The following is a 14034-nucleotide window of genomic DNA, read 5'->3' as shown; positions in this document are numbered from 1 at the left end:
AAAAAGGTTGCGTGTGGATGCTACATTTATGCCTGGCACTAGCTAGTGTGTAGGGGTAAATTCTGACCACTTCCTAATCAATGGGGAGCATCATGCAAAAGATTATAATTTCCTACAATTTCTCTTTACCTTTACCATAGGTAAATTTCTGCAATGTGTGCAGAAAGTAAAACACGGTCATAAAGTCACTAGTAGTAGGGGCTTTACTGTCATATTGAACTGATTGTATTTATATAGCGCTTATGATAGCTTGATGAGGTGTCGAAGAGCAGATATTTCTCCTGACTGCCCCCTATTTCAGGCAGGGAGGACATGTAAGTGTGCACTTTTAAGTAACTTTATCCTTGTAAATGGTGAATAGTCAAAAGTAGTAAAGTTATTCAAGAGTGTGAGAATAAAGTTACACATTTAAGTTTACTGTGTAAGTTTGCCTTTGTGAATAGCCCCCATTTTTTCTAAGGAAATCCTCCCAAAATTTATCCCTTGAAATTTGACACAGTGGGGCAGATTTACAAGCTCCTAGCGCCTCCTTAAAGCCACCTTAGTGTTTTTTTTTATGACGTTAAGGCGGAGTTAAGGTGGCCATTCCCCCGCGCCATATTTGCAAAGTGGCACAATGCATGCATTGCTCCACTTTTCAACCCCTTGCACCACATTATGTGTCTGTCATGCATAATGTATGCAACGGGGGGTTCCCATGCAGGGAGGCCCAAAAAAATGGCGCAGTGAAATATACAAGATTCACTGCGCCATTTTGTCCGTCATTTTTAATGCCTGCTTAGAGCAAGCATTAAAGTGACGCACCCATATTTATCTATGGGCCTCCCTGGCTTCCCTGCGCTTTGCTGCACCAACGACAACATTTTTGACGCCAGGGCAGCAAAGCACCACAACAGCGTCAAAAATGTTGAGGCTGTTGTGGTAACGACCGCCAAGGTGAGCCCTATTGTAAATACGGCGCAACCATGCTGTAGTTAGGGGGGGTAAGGGCGACGCAAGAGAAGTGGCACATTGGGAGTTGTATGCCACTTCCCTGTAAATCTGCCCCAGTATTTTTTCAGGCAGTCTATTATTGGAAAGAGAGGAAATCATAGAAAAGTCACATAAAAAACAATAGTTGTCAATTCAAAAGTTGATTATAAAATAAAAGCTCGGAAGCTGTAATACAGAAAATGGTCTATGGTAAAAGTAGGTTCTTGGAAGTACATAAAATAAAACTCTTTTCACTTCAAGATACACAATGAATAAAACAAAAGGCGCCAGTATTTTAGTAGAAAGAATGATACAGCCACTCAATGGAGAATAGTCGGATTATGCAGAGGAAAACAACTTAAATATTTCTCCAATTTTCTTTCTTTCCCCCCAAGATCCGTGATAAACCAGCGAAACTCCCAGCGAAAACAGATAACGCCTTTAATTTCACTCGAAGGGGCAGAAATATCATTTCTAGGCAAATGGGCCGACAATCAGCATCTCCTTTGCACAAAAAGGCGTCTTGGCCAGGCCTGCCTGTGACAGGGGACCAGATCTCCCTTCTGCGAGGCGGGGATGCCCCTCAGGTAGGCAGAGCGCACAATACAGCTAAGTAATATTTTAGTCAAATCAGGCAGCCGGTGCTCGTGGCAAACTTAAATTAGCATACTGAGGGCACATATAAAGGCAATTTGAGATAATGAGAGCTGATTATTCAATCCAATGAATGTTAAATAGGCATGGAGGGCGGCAGGGCCTTATCTGCGCCTCATTCCATTTATTCTGTTTAATAGCCTCACATTTGAACCCTCCTTTTGTTTTCACCCCCCCCCCCCCCCTCGCCTGTTGGTAAAGAGGCTCTGACCTCATTGGCTGGTGGCGGGAAAGCAGACGGTTTTTAAAGTGCCGGCGTTTTGCATAGGAAAATTGCCGGCGACTGTGCCCCAGGGGCGGAGGATAAGGCCCTTCTTTTTTTGCGCGCCACTATTTTTGTAAAACGGGTGCCGATAAGGTTTTGCCTATTTGTTATTCGTTTCAGAGCGTTGTTGTGCAAATTGACTCTGAAACGAATTCCGTCGTCACAGGCTTGTACGGTGAACTGCGGGCTCGTTTGTAAAAGTTTGATGTGAATGTTTTTTTTCTCTAAAAGTAGGGAAACTTTAGCATTTTTTTTATCCAGACCATTTCTTACTTGTTCCCCCTCCCTGGAGTGTGCAGGCATTTTCTTAATATGTGTATATCATGTGTATTTGCTGAGCTTTAATAGTTTAATTTATTTTACTTTAACATTTAAATAGCTCACCTGGACCGCATCAGAAATGGTGAAACATTTTGGCCAGAGATTTGGGATGGTGAGAATGTCAACCTGTTGGGTCTAGAATGAGGCCACGTATTTTAAAGGGTGATCCCATCGAAGTAAATATAGCAAAAAACCTTTTTGGAGGGTGATGCATGTTTGCAAATGTTGGATATTGGAATGTATTGTTGCCTAGTGATGTGGAGAAGAAGCTAGAATGTTGAGGCAGCCTACAGTCAGTTGAGATTAGGTAGCTGCCAGGGTTGGTTGTAATATTGAAGCTTAATTAAACTTATACTTTAGCAACATTGAAAACGACGTTGGAGCATCTTTTCAGTGGCGACGAGGATGGGATGCCATGTGTGAACGGTCTGAAAAGATGCTCCAACGTCGTTTTCAATGTTGCTAAAGTATAAGTTTAATTAAGCTTCAATATTACAACCAACCCTGGCAGCTACCTAATCTCAACTCCTCGTTACTGGGTAATGTTTTTAACACTTTCCTCCCTTCAACACCCAAATTGTGTTTGAGCAAAGCCAATTTTCTTTTTGCCGTGAAAATAGCCCCTCCTAACGCTTCCAGGTAAGTCTCAAATGCCTCACGCCAATCCTCCCAAGGCATATTCGGATCACCTGGCATACTCAAAAAGACTGGAGGCGGCACTATTGACTGCATGTTACTTGTCTCTGTGAATGGGAATTTTTATAGAATACTTATGTCTCCTTTTTTTTTTTCTTCAATAAATAATTTTTTCCTTACTGTTATAGTCCTGTAGACCTTAGGCAACATACAGCGTTCAAAATGGATATTGCCCAAAATCACTCACTTGTTCCTTCCTTGTCTCCACTCCGAAGCAACTCTGAATCAAAAAGAAACACAAAAAAAACGCTGGCGCGCAGATCGCGCAAATCTGTTCTTCAGACCGCATTTACCAAATCATTTCTTTTGGTAATGTGCGCGCGTGCGTGCTGACACTATAGCTCCGTGCTCAACGCGATCCGTATACATTGCCTGGGCGACGCACAACACCAGAAATCCGCGTGCCCGTACTGTGCCAGACGCCTTCCACACATCCGCGCGACATCCGCGCGACCAAAACAGCTGTTGGTTTCCGCAGGAGAAAAAATATAGAATAAAAACTTTTCCAAACCGTAATTTTGCTCCTACAGATATGCCAACATATACTCCAGGTACGTTTCCCACGCCGGAATGCACTCGCTCTCTTCTTCGGTGCCCCGGTGCTTTTTCACTCTATTTTCCACACCGGAATGCACTAGTTCTCTTCTTCGGTGCCTCAGTGTTTCTATGCACCTCTGCACAACGTGTCCAAGCACTTCTCCGACACCTGAGCGTTACAGCGCACAGTTTGCACTCCTTCCCGAATTGTAGCACGAGTTGGCAAATGAAACGCAGATGAGATACACTGAGTCTCTCCACCTCATTTTAACGACCTCATCACACCGCCAGGGTCGGCGTTTTCAATGTTGCTAAAGTATAAGTTTAATTAAGCTTCAATATTACAACCAACCCTGGCAGCTACCTAATCTCAACTGACTGTAGGCTGCCTCAACATTCTAGCTTCTTCTCCACATCACTAGGCAACAATACATTCCAATATCCAACACATCTCCCCCCTTATCCTACAAACAACATTGAAAACGACGTTGGAGCATCTTTTCAGCAAATAGGGGGGCCTAATGGAAGTCTACGGAGCCATGTTGGTCTTTAAGAGGCTGGTTATTATTAAAACGTGGGTGGCAACTGCCAAATGTGCGTGAGTTGACTTTCACTGGTTGGGTGAATTCTGATCCCCTGGCTAGCCATTTGCTAGCCACACTACATTAACTATAACTTGTACCTTACCCATGCCCTGCTTATACTCTATCCATCCGTTTTAGCATGTTTAATCATAGTATCCATAAGAACACTCATGTATCCAGAAATGACATTATTTATGACTGTGCATGGTAGAGGGCCGAGCTACAGTTAATCAAGTGTGGCTAGCGAGTTGAAAACACTGTGTATGAAGGTGCGCAATTTATAGTAAGTTGTGGGCACGGCCAAAATTATCATTTTAAGTTATAACTACACCTTTAGAATTTGTAATGTTTGTATAGTTTAAGCTGATTTTGTATAGAAATAATAAATTAAATTTTCCTAACTATGACGTATCCTCAATCTTCAGTTATTTCATTGAATTTCTATGTTTTTTAAATAAAAATGTGTTTGAAATCGTATAGATGGTCATTATGACAATGGAGGTAAGTGCCGCTTACCGCCGCAGTGACTGCCGCCAACATACCACCGCAGTGGCGAATATCCGTTCTCCATATTATGACACACACATACCAATCTGACAGAATACTGCCACAGACACAAATCCGCCAGCCCAAAGGTCAGTGCTAAAGTGTTGGTACCAACATCCATACCGTTACGTCAATAGAACAACGCACACCACATCATGAAGCACGAATCACCACGGCGGACATTCAATGGCGGTAAACCATTGGCGGTACACACCACCACGGTCAGAATGGCCACCCAAATACTAAACTACATAACATTGGCCAATACCAAATACATACACCTGACACTGATACACACACCACACCCATCCACACACACCCACATTACCCACAACCCTTTACGAATACAAATTATTGCCACCAGACTGACACCAAGACCACTGGGACAACTAGACACACACACCACATAAACACCCATACATCCCTCACGCATCCCACTTCACACACCCATCCACAGTACCCAGCACCCACACACATACACACACCACACAACACCCATGTCCCCACAAAGGCACCCCGTTTCACAGATGAGGAGTTGCAGGCTATGGTAGAGCCACAGCTGTTTGGAGCACAGGTACAGCAAATATCCATTGCCAGGAAGATGGAGCTATGGCAGAGAATCGTGGACAGAGTGAATGCTGTGGGACAGCATCCATGAACAAGGGACGACATCAGGAAGAGGTGGACCGGCCTACGGGGGGAAGGTACGTTCCGTGGCAGCAAGGTACCAGCTTGCCATACAGTGGACTGGCTGTGGACCCCCACCTCCTCCCCCACAGCTCACAGAATGGGAGGAGCAAATCTTGTCATTACTGCATCCTGAGGGACTCACTGGAGTTGCCTGAGGATTGGACACTGGTGTGTCAACATTTACTACTTACCACCCCCCCATACCTGAATGCCATTACTCCACTCCTCCCACACACTGCACCTACACATATGACTAACCCCAATGCCAAGCCATGCATGCCATACCAATGCATGGACAGCCCTCCCAGCCTTGCATGGACACCCATCACAAAAGCATGCACAGCTTGGCGAACTAACAATCCAACAATACATCACCATACACAAACAAAGGTGGCAGGGCAACAGCAACAGTAGAGGGGAAGCTCAGGATGTACTATATGTCACAGACATGAAGCATAATACATCACTTACATCCCCACAGCTGCCCCAGCCAATCTCAGAAGAGATGAGGTGCCACGACTAACCAGTCCCCCAACAGAAGATGCCCCCAGTGATGACAGTAACTCTGGACTTCAGGATCTGGATGAACTACCTGGCCCATCAGGGACCACTGGTGAGTCAGTCACCCCAGCCCATTCCCAGTCAACCACAGAGCCTCCCCCATCAGTATCCAACACCACAGCACCCACCCAGCATCTCCACACCTCTGTCCCCAGGACACGTCAATCAGCAGTGTGCACACCTGTACAGGGTCCCCAGTCCACACCTCACACCCAAGACAATCAGGGACCTGGGGTCAGTGGCAGGGGGCACACCGTTCAGGGGACACAGGCACAGGGTAATAGGGACACTGGGAGGACCGATGTGCGCCAGGGGGAGGAGAGGCTCAGGGAACCGACTCTCCAGGAGGTACTCACCAATGTCCTGGGGGCCTACCAAAAATCCCAGGACACGATGGGCCAGATCCTTAACAACATGCAGGAGAACAAGCGGCTGCAGGAGGAACACCATCAGGAGATCAGGGAAGACTTGCAGGCTCTCAACTCCACCATTATCTCCATAGCAGGGGTGCTGGCAGACATGGCCAACATCATGAGGGAATGGACAGCACACCAGCGGGCCCCTACCACCAGCCAGTCTATTGACCAGCCCTCCACATCCGCTGTAGCTAGTAGGCAGGAGGCGCTGCCACAGGATCCACTGGCCACCAGCACCTCACCCTGCAGAAGGTAAACCACCTCACAAACGTTCCCTGCGACCAAGATAGAAGCCAGAGACACTTGCCAAGACCAAGACCACCACCAGGAAATGAGACTCTCCTGATTGTCCCCCTTGTATCCCACCCTGTCACCTTGTCCACATTGAACAGCCTTTGCTCCCCTTCCTATGGCCCCTTGGACACTGGACCTGTGCTACAAACAGTCTGGAACAATACCCTGGACTTTCCTCTATCATCACCCCATCCCATTGCACTTTTCAGTCAATTGTTTGCACTACAATAAACACCCTTGAACACAATTTGAGTGACACCGTTTTATGTGTTGAAAATGTTCATTTATGGGAACAGTCGCATCTAGTGCAAATGATCTGAACAAAGTGAAAGCATACAAATAATGACCTGTAGCTGTCTGCAGTAAACACATCAGGACACTGTTGTCATATCACCAATATCTGTAAAAGGACAAGCCATAGGTGACAGAAAGTTGAGATGCAAAGGATGTGAATGCCTTCATGCTACAGCCACACAGAAAACATCAATAGTCAGAGTAATGGTCAATTGCACTGTCTCACCTGTGTGTCACTGGAAGTATTGACGTATAACTGATGTTCTGTTGTCCACATCCTAATCCTCTTCCTCTTCATCCTCACTGTCATCAGAGTCCACTACTGCCACAGGGTCATCTCCAGTCCCCTCTTCCTGCAGAAAAGGCACATGGCGTCTCACAGCCAGGTTGTGCAACATGCAGCATGCCACTACTATCTGGCAGACCTTCTCTTGTGAGTATCACAGGGATCCACCTGCGAGATGCAGGCATCTGAACCTGGCCTTCAGGAGGCAGAAGGTCCTCTTGATTATTCTCCTAGTTCACCCATGTGCATCATTATAACGGTTCTCAGCCCCTGTCCTGGCATTCTTCACAGGGATCAGGAGCCATGATAGGTTTGGGTAGCCAGAGTCACCTGCAAATATTGGGGGACAAACTTTAGCCTTACACAATGCTATGGGGATAACACTTAAAGGCATACACTGACATACAGTGGGTGGGGACTCTCGTCAACTATTAGCCACATCCTGTGCCTCAGTTGTTGGGCCATCACATTTGGGATGTTATTCCTCAGAACGAAGGCGTCACGCACCGACCCAGGATACTTGGCAGTGACATGGGAGATGTACTGGCCTGTCAGGCACACCATTTGCACATTCAGTGCGTAGAAACTCTTCTGATTCCTGAACACCTGTTCATCCTAGCGGGGGTGGGGGGGCAAACGCAATATGTTTACCGTCAATGGCCCCAATAATATTGGGTATATGTCTCTTTGCATAGAATCCGGCCTTCACAGTGGTCAAATCTTCCACCTGGGGGAAAGAAATGTAGCTGCACATGTGCTTCACCAAGGCAGACAACACCCTTGCCAGCATGATAGAAAACATTAGCTGTGACATTCCTGCTTCCAAGCCCACCTTCACTTGGAAAGAACCAGTTGCCAGGAAATGGAGCACTGATAGAACCTGCACAAGAGGGGGTCTCCCAGTGGGATGACGGATAGCTGTTATCAGGTCAGGCTCCAATTGTGCACACAACTCTGTGATCGTGGCCCTGTCCAATTTATAGGTGAGTATAATGTGCCTCTCCTCCAGTGTAGCCACGTCCACAAGAGGTCTGTACACAGGGGTTTGTCTCCTCCTCCTATTCATCCGCAGTGGTAGGCATCTAAGGGACACAAAAGTGAGTAGGCCGTCACAATTTGAACAATGGAACCACCACCTCAGTGTGCATAAAGCATTAATGTGATGGGACACTGGGAATGGCAATGTATGTGCAATTTTCGGCAATGACGCAGTTATGGAAGATCTGTATGTAGTCCACCACCATGAAATGGCAACCCCCTGTCCTGTGTCTAGGGAAAGGTGGAAGTGAGGTAACTCCGCTGACGTTGGGCATCGTGGAGGAATGCGGTCTTGCACACTGAGGTGGTGGTTCCATTGTTCAAATTGTGACGGCCTACTCACTTTTGTGTCCCTTAGATACCTACCACTGCGGATGTGCAAGTCCTCCTTGGCTAATATGGGGCTCTATGGAGTACTCTATGGAGTACAGTGGCCAATGGGGATCAGCAGCGACGGTGGCGGAGTACACCGCCGCGGACATAACCATAACCACCATTTTCCGTCTATAACCTCACTTGATTCCTTACTTTTCACAGGAGAACACCTACACTGCGTGTGCTGCTGTGACCTGTGTCTGGAACTTACCATGGCCCGTGTCACCGGGGAAAGGGCACCTGCCTTCACTTCAGGGGAGTTGGAGCGCTTGGCGGATGGGGTCCTACCCCAATATGGACAGCTGTATGAGCCTCCAGAACAACAGGTGAGTAAACCTTGGGCACGATGCATGTGGGAAGGTTACATGGAGATGTGTGTGCAGGCATCACGTCATTTGGGGGGGATATCTGTTGGTAGTGTACATGGTGGGCTCCGGGCGATGTGTGTGCCAATGGAGTTGGAAACTGGATTTGTGGGCCATATGTGTGACCGGCTGGATTGTATGAGTAATGGTGTCCTCCAGTCTGTATTACATCTGCAGGTCAGCGCCCATCAAAAGAAGGGATTATGGCGTGCCATCACCAAGGACGTGCAGACCCTGGGGGTCTACAGCAGGTGGAGCACCCACTGCGGGAAACGGTGGGAGGACCTAAAACGCTGGGCACCAAAGACCCCAGCGGCCCAGCTGGGGATGGCCTCCCAACGAGGAAGGGGTGCCCGTGGTTCCTGACCCCCATGATGGCCCACATACTGGCGGTGGCCTACCCAGAGCTTGATGGGCGCTTGAGGGCATCACAGCAGCCACAAGGGGGTGAGTACAGTGTACGTTACTACAATAATTTGTAAGTGGCATGGGATCCGGGTGGTGGGTGTGAGTTAGTGGGTGCCCCGCAATGCCAGGTCAGAGTTTGCAGTGTGATCGAGCTCAAGGGTAATGGGTGTCTAGCAAATTCAGGTAACCAAGCTCGGTTGCATTCCATGTCAGTCAGGGCTTTGTGGGTCCCAGGAGGGGTGCAATTGGCAGAGGTGGGCCCTCATCTTGCTGTGGGATCTAGCCAATTGAATGCCAGTGCAATGCATAGTGCTCATTCCTGATCCCTGTGTGTGACGGTACTGTGTATGCCAACTGTGGTGTTGGTGATGTAATTGACCCAGTGCTCCCTTTCTCTCCCTCCCCCCTTTCTCCTACTGTCCTCCTGTTCATGTGTGCATTAGCATTATATAGCGGAGGAGCAGGGGCACCGACGACAGAGGGAACTGCATCCCACAGGACCCAGAAGGCAGAGTCCACCAACATCTAGGGAACCAGTGGGATGGAGGGCGAGGGGAGCACCACGGCAGAGACAGGAGGTGACAACACAGACTCTGATTCCTCCTCCGATGGAAGCTCCCTGGTGGTTGCGGACACGTCTGTGACCACCCCAGCTGCAGGTACAGCAGCCACCCCTTACCGGCACCGCCCTCCCAGTAGCCCCTCACAGAGTTGCCCGTGCACGCTCACCCAGGAGGATGGGCATCTCCTTTGCCCCAGGCACCTCAGGCCCTGCCCCAGTGAGCCCTATGGCCCTGAGTTAGGAGGCTATTGACCTCCTGAGATCCATCTCTGTAGGGAAGTCAACCTTTGTGAATGCCATCCAGGGGCTGGCATCCCAGTTGCGGCAATGCAATGCATTCCTGGTGGGCATCCACGGTGGATTGGCGGCCCAGCAGAGATCGATTCAGGCTCTGGCCTCCTCTCTGTTGGCAGCCATTGTCCCTGTTTCTACCGTATCCCCTCCAACTACCACTTCCCAGTCTCCTCAACCCCAACCCATCCCATGCACACATACAGACGAGCATGCACACAAGACTGGCACAGTCAAACACAGGCACCACACTTCAGTCTATGAGCACTCACACAAACACCAGACAGTTGCACAAACATCCATGTCCACTGCCTCTACTGTCTCCCCCTCCTCCTCCTCCACCTCCCTCACAGTCACGTCCACACTCACACCTGCATGCACTGCTTCAATAGCCACCACCAGCATCAGCACACCAAGCAGCACACACACCTCACTAGCAGACACCTCCACAACATCCATCCAGATGTCCTCTGTGTCCTCTCCCACCCTGTCTGTCCTCCCCACTCCTAAAGGACACAAACGCAGGCACTCATACACCCAACAGCCATCCACCTCACATCCGCACACTGCCCATGCACCTGCACCCAAGTCCAGCAAACATACTCCTCCAACAACCACTCCCTTAACCTCCACTCCCATCCCTCCACCCTCATCCCTCCCCACTGTCTCTAAGAAGCTTTTTCTTGCCCAACTTTACCTCTTCCCTTCCCCGCCCCCTCGCCGTCCTGCCCGTAAGAGCAGGGCCCCAATGACCCAGCCCAGCACCTCAGCCAAAGAGTCCAAGGGGATAGTGGAGGCACCTCCTAGTCGTGGAGGCAAGACACTGTAGGATCCCACTCCACCAGCCAGGAAAGGGAATGATCCCACTCCACCAGCCAGGAGAGGGAAGGATCCCACTCCACCAGCCAGGTAAGGGAAGGATCCCACTCCACCAGCCAGGAAAGTGTTGGATCCCACTCCACAAGCCAGGAAAGGGAAGGATCTCACTGCACCAGCCAGGAAAGGGAAGGATCCCACTCCACCAGCCAGGAGGGGTAAGGTTCCCACCCAACCACCAATGCAAAAAAAAGGTTCCCACTCAACCACCAATGCAAGAAAAGGTTCCCACTCAACCACCAATGCAAAGAAAAGGTTCCCACTCGACCACCAACGCAAGAAAAGGTTCCCACTCAATCACCAATGCAAGAAAAGTTTCCATCTCAACCACCAATGACAGGCAAGAAGCCCTCACCTCCAGCTGGGACACAGCAGCCCTCACCTGCAGCAGAGGCTGCTCAGGAGACACCTCCCCAGCAGAGACAATGCAGCCCTCACCTCCAGCAGAGGCTGCTGAGGAGGCACCTTCCCCAGCTGAGACACAGTAGCCCTCACCTCCAGCAGAGGCTGGCACGGTACCACCACCACCACCAGTGGTCACAGAGCACTCACCTCCAGCTGAGACACAGTAACCCTCACCTCCAGCAGAGGCTGCCCAGGAGGCACCTTTCCCAGCTGAGACACAGCAGCCCTCACCTCCAGCAGAGCTGGCAGGGTACCACCACCAGTGGTCACGGAGCCCTCACCTCCAGCTGAGACTCAGCAGCCCTCAGCTCCAGCAGAGGCTGCCCAGGAAACACCTCCCCCAGCAGAGACAATGCATCCCCTACCTCCAGCAGAGACTGCCTGGGAAGCACCTTCTCCAGCTGAGACACAGCAGCCCTCACCTCCAGCAGAGGCTGGCATGGTACCACCACCACCAGTGGTCACGGAGCCCTCACCTCCAGCTGAGACACAGCAGCCCTCAACTCCAGCAGAGGACATGTAGGCCACCTTCCAGGGACTGTTGTACAAAGAGCCCCCTCCAGGATCAGTGGTCAAGTTCCCCACCTCAGAGACTGTGACCTTGCACTCCCCAACATTAGGAAATGGGCATGAAGCCCCCTCCAGGATCAGTGGGTAAGTTCCCCACCTCAGAGACTGTGACTTTGCACTCCCCAACATTGAGAAATGGGCATGGAGCCCCCTCTAGGATCAGTGGACAAGTTCCCCACCTCAGAGACTGTGACCTTGCACTCCCCAGCATTGGGAAATGGGCATGGAGCCCCCTCCAGGATCAGTGGGCAAGTTCCCCACCTCAGAGACTGTGACCTTGCGCTCCCCAGCATTGGGAAAGGGGCATGGAGCCCCCTCCAGGATCAGTGGGCAAGTTCCCTACCTCAGAGACTGTGACCTTGTACTCCCCAGCATTGGGAATTGGACATGGAGACCCCTCCAGAACAAGTGGGCACGTTCCCGACTGCAGCTGAGGTGCCCTCCAACCACCTTCCCCCGAGGTGCCTGTTCACTTCCGTGATGTTGCCCCTGCACAGTTTTGTGCGTAGTTAGTCAGAATCAAGTTGGGGCTTGGACTGTGCCCTGTGGCCATCTGGGCCTTATGGACTTTGGTCTAGGCATTGGCTCTTTCTGGACAATTGTTTATGTATCTCTGTTCTAAAATTGGTTCATATGGTGGCTTTTGCCTTGCAATTAGAATTTCAGTACTGCCGACCTGTAGTCCTTGTATTATTGTATTATTATGCTGTGTGTCCTGTGCCATTGATTTACGTCTGCAGCTGGTTGTGTTAATGGTGTGTGTGTGTGAATGGTGTGTGTCATGCGTGTGTGTGTCACTCTCCTTTTCCTCCCTCCCTCCCTTGTGTGCTAGGCGGCTGTACTCACCGTCATCTTCATTGGCGTTGGTGTTCCAGGTGGAGCATGGTGTAGAAGAGCATCGGGAAGACTTGCAGTTCCGGTTCCATGGCAGCGTTGATCTTCTCTGTGTCTCTGTTGGTGAGTCTTTGGTCTTCTGTGATATGTTTGCGCCAGGCTTTTAATGGCGTTGGTACCGCCCCGGAAATTGTGGTGGATTGCAGTGTCACAATATGGTAGGTGGTACCTTGTCTTCCACCTGGCTGTTGATGGCTACCGCTGTGGTGCCTGGTGTTAACGCTCTGGTGTGGTACATTGGCTGTCTATGGGAGTTATCACCGCCATGGTCTTAATTTGGCAGTAATTACCACCAGCCTGTTGGCGGTATTACCGCCCCTTTAACAGTCACCGCCAATGTCATAATGAGGGTGTTTAATATGGCATTAACAGGTTTTTTTTGTACCGCAGTACTTTTGCAAAACTTAAAAGTTCACTATGAGAAGTGTTGTGACGCAGAGTGGAGCTGTGTAGAGTGGAGTGGCATAGAGTGGAGTAGAGTGTTGTAGAGTGGAGTGCTGTCGAGTGGAGTGTCAGTCACTAGAGTGGGGCAAAGTGTTGAAGAGTGAAGTGTCGTGGAGTGGCATAGAGTGGAGTGTTGTAGATTGAAGTAGAGTGTCATAAAGTGGAGTGGCATAGAGTGTCGTAGAGTAGAGTGGATAGAGTGGCATAGAGTGGAGTAGATTAGGGTAGTGGGTCTTACAGCAGAGTGGAGTAAAGTGGTGTGGACTGGCATATAAGAAGTTGTTCAAAGTGTCCAAGAGTGGAGTAGAGTGGCATAAAGTGGCATAGAGGGGAGTAGAGTGTTGTAGAGTAGAGTGGTATACAGAGGACTAGAGTGTTGTAGAGTAGTGTCATAGAGTGGAGTGGCAGAGTGGAATGTCGTGACGTAGAGTGTCGTGGCATGGAGTTTTGTGCCATAGAGTGGAGTTGCATGTCATAAAGTAGAGTGGAGTGGTATGTCATAGAGTGGAGTGGCATGCCATAGGGTATCATGTCGTAGAGTGTTTTAGAGCGCTGGGAGGCATCCGGGTAGCCATGTGCATTATAAGAACCAATAGATTAGAATGGAATAGAGTGGGTTGGCATAAAGTAGAGTGGCGTAGAGTTGAGTGGCATGTTGTAAAGTACAGTGGCATGCTGTAGAGTGGAGTG

Source organism: Pleurodeles waltl, chromosome 1_2 (assembly GCF_031143425.1).
Source record: "Pleurodeles waltl isolate 20211129_DDA chromosome 1_2, aPleWal1.hap1.20221129, whole genome shotgun sequence".
Taxonomy (NCBI): domain Eukaryota; kingdom Metazoa; phylum Chordata; class Amphibia; order Caudata; family Salamandridae; genus Pleurodeles; species Pleurodeles waltl.
This window is presented reverse-complemented; position numbering follows the sequence as displayed.